We start from the raw sequence: 4,035 nt of genomic DNA, 5'->3' as shown, positions 1-4,035 counted from the left end.
TTCAGAATGAAGTATAGCACACATAAAGAAATGTGCCCATATCATGTGTTCAGTATGAATTTTCAGAGAATGACCAGAAAGTAAATTTAACACAAGTGACACTTGTATAACTAACACCCAAGTCAAGAAAACAATTTCGTAATCCCAGCACTTTGGGAGGCCAAGGCAGGAGGATCGCTTGGGCCCAACCTGGACAACGTAGTGAAACTCTGTCTCTACAAAGAAAAAAATTAGCCATGTGTGGTGGTGCACACTTGTAGTCCCAGCTACAAAGGAGGCTGAGGTGGGAGGATCGCTTGAGCCCAAGAGTTGGAGGCTGCAGTGAGCCATAATCACACCACTGCACTCCAGCCTGGGAGACAGAGCAAGACACCATATCAAAAAAAAAAAAAGAAAGAAAGAAAAGAAAAGAACATTATGCGCATTCTCACCCCAAGCTTCCCTGGTGCCAGTTTCAATCACCATCCCCCTCTCTACCAAAGGTAACCAGACTCTTTGTTTGTTTGTTTGTTTGTTGAGACAGGGTCTGGTTCTGTTGCCCAGGTTGGAGTGCAGTGGTGTGATTATGGCTCACTGCAGCCTTGAATTCCTGGGCTCAAGCAATCCTCCCACCTCAGCCTCCTGAGTACTTGAGGCTACAGTTGCACACCACCATGTCCAGCTAATTTTTGTATTATTTTGTAAAAACAGGGTTTCACTATTTTGCCCAGGCTGGTCTCAAACTCCTGGTCTCAAGCAATCTACACATCTTGGCCTCCCAAAGTGCTGGGATTACAGGCATAAGCCCCGGCTCAGGTTATGCACTTTTATAGTCAGTAGTATTAGTAACATGTGGTTGTATCCTTCTCAGTAATTTTTCTTTTTTTTTTTGAGACAGAGTCTCACTCTGTCGCCCAGGCTGGATTGCAGTGGCACAGTCTCGGCTCACTGCAGCCTCTGCCTCCTGGGTTCAAGCCTCCCAAGTAGGTGGGATTACAGGCACGCGCCACCATGCCCAGCTAATTTTTATATTTTTAGTAGAGACGGGGTTTCGCCGTGTTGGTCAGGCTGGTCTCGAACTCCTGACCTGAGGTGATCTGCCCACCTTGGCCTCCCAAAGTGCTGGGATTACAGGTATGAGCCACCACGCCCGGCACCTTCTCAGTATTTTATATCAGGGGCCCCTTGTGTCAGTTTGTCCCATGACTGGTAGCATTAACTTTGATCATCTGGTGAAGGTGACATCTGTCAGGTTTATCCACTGTGAAATTACTATTTTTCCCTTAGTAACTAATGCAATACATGCTTTTTAGGCTCTACTAATTTGAGTTTCCGTCCCTTGCAAATTATTTATTTCCTCCTCAGTTAACTAAAGATCTCATTCAAACTGGTTTAAGAGTGAAGGACATTTATGGTTGCAACTAACTGAAAATGACATTCAGACTGACCTAAGTCGGGAGGAAAATTGGTAGTCTAGAAGTAGCCCTGACTTCAGGTGTGGCTGGATCCAGTGGCTTGGTACAACTAGGCATTTGTCTTGTTCATCAATATCTGTATAGATTAAGGGGGACTAGATCCAGGGAAGGCAGAAGCAATAGATGTCTGCTACACTGAATCAGAAAAAGGAGAGGAGGAAGTAGGAAGTGCATGAAGAGACCCAGCCACAGCCTGGGGTTACTTTGGAGAGCTTCATCCAGGTGGTTCATGGTGCTGAGCAACCCAGGACCTGGCTTAGCAGCATATTCCTTGGCCACAGTGATTGGTTCCAGGCCAGGCACAAGACCCAGCCTGGGCTGATGAAAGCCCCAGAGCTTTCCAGAACTATTGGCAAAAAGAGGCACTTTGGTTGCTGAGCTCGCGGGATACCAGCCTAGAACTACAAGTGGTCTTCTCTGTTTCCCAAATAAAGCGTCTACCTGAGAATGAAGCTAGACCTTGCATGGCTATGTTTCAATACTAGATCTGGCAGTGTCTGAAGCCAATGCTACCCCCTGCAATTGTCAGCTGCAAGAGCCAACAAATTTCCTTTCCTGCTTAAGCCAATGTGGAATAGAATGTTCTAGGTTTTGCAGGGAATGGTGGCTCATGCCTGTAATCCCAGCACTTTGGGAGGCTGAGGCAGGCAGATCACTTGAGGTCAGGGGTTCAAGACCAGCCTGGCCAACATGGCAAAACCACATCTCTACTAAAAATACAAAAATTAATTGGGCATGGTGGTGCACGCCTGTAATCCTAGCTACGTGGGAGGCAGAGGCAAGAGAATCTCTTGAACCAGGAAGCAGAGGACACAGTTAGCTGAAATAATGCCACTGCACTCCAACCTGGGCTACAGAGTGATATTCTGTCTCAAAAAATAAAATAAAAAAGAATAAAAATACAAAAATTATCTGAGTGTGGTGATGCACACCTGTAGTCCCATCTACCTGGGAGGCTGAGGTTCAAAAATTGCTTGAACCCAGGAGGCAGGGGTTGCAGTGAGCCAAGATCGTGCCACTGAGCTCCAGCCTAGGTGATAGAGATAAACTGTGTCACACACACACAAAAAAATGGCTGGGTGTGGTGGCTCACGCCTGTAATCCCAGCACTTTGGGAGGCTGAGGCGAGCAGATTACAAGGTCAGGAGTTCGAGACCAGCCTGACCAACATGGTGAAACCCCGTCTCTACTAAAAATACAAAAAGTTAGCCAGGCGTGATGGCAGGAGCCTGTAGTCCCAGCTACTCAGGAGGCTAGGCAGGAGAATCACTTGAAACAAGGAGGCAGAGGATGCAGTGAGCCAAGATCGTGCCACTGTACTCCCAGCCTGGGCGACAGAGTGAGACTCTGTCTCAAAAAAATTAAAATAGGCCGGGCGCAGTGGCTCATGCCTGTAATCCCAGCACTTTGGGAGGCTGAGGCGGGCGGATCACTTGAGGTCAGGAGTTCGAAACCAGCCTGGCCAACGTGGTCTCTACTAAAATATACAAAAATTAGCCAGGTGTGATGGCAGGCGACTTAATCCCAGCTACTTGGGAGGCAGAGGCAAGAGAACCGTTTGAACCCGGGAGGTAGAGGTTGCAGTGAGCAGAGTTTGAGCCATTGCACTCAAACCTGGGGGATAAGAGCGAGACTTCTCTCAAAATAATAATAATAATAATAATAAATAAAAACAAAAATAAAAAATAAAAATTAAAAAATAATGTTGTAGGTTTTTTCTTTGAAAAGGAAAAATATACAATTACATGTTGTTGGCTGTGGATTTATTTGAAAAAAAAGAAAAAAATATACAATTAGAAAAATTCTACTGTTAGGAATGAAGTAACCTTTTAATTACAGGGAAATCATTTATATCTTAATGTGTTTGTGTATTCCAGTGCTGTGGTGTAAAAACTTATTTTAGTCTGTGCTGATAAAAAATCACATTGTCATCCAATAATTGGGGTGTATTTGTAAAAAAGAAAACAAAAGAAAAATAAATATATTGACAAACACGTGAACTAGAAAGTTTTGATAATATGGTTAATCAAGTAGAAGTGGTGGTCTGAAGAAAGTCTGTTCTTCACGGAAACAGGTAGGCTTCTCAGCTATCCTGCTATTCAATAGAAAGATGGAGCCAGGCGTGGTGGCTCACGCCTGTAATCTCAGCACTTTGGGAGGCTGAGGCAGGTGGATCACTTGAGGCCAGGAGTTTGAGACCAGCCTGGCTAACATGGTTGAAACCCCATCTCTACTAAAAATACAAAAAATTAGCCGAGCCTGGTGGCGGGCGCCTGCAATCCCAGCTACTAGGGAGGCTGAGGCAAGAGAATTACTTGAACCTGGGAGGTGGAGGTTGCAGTGAGCTGAGATGGTGCCATTGCACTCCTGGGTGACAAAGCGAGACAAGAAAGGAAGGGAAGAGAAGGGAAGGGGAGGGGAGGAAGGGAAAGGGAGGGGAGGGGAGGGGAGGGGAAGAGAGAGAGAGACAGAGAGAAAGAGACAGAGAGAGAGAAAGAGAGGAAAGAAAAGGAAGAAAGGAAGGGAGGGAGGAAGAGAGGGAGGGAGGGAGGGATCCTTTTACTGGGATGCTATTATGAAG

This window comes from Nomascus leucogenys, chromosome 10 (genome assembly GCF_006542625.1).
Source record: "Nomascus leucogenys isolate Asia chromosome 10, Asia_NLE_v1, whole genome shotgun sequence".
Lineage (NCBI taxonomy): Eukaryota > Metazoa > Chordata > Mammalia > Primates > Hylobatidae > Nomascus > Nomascus leucogenys.
This window is presented reverse-complemented; position numbering follows the sequence as displayed.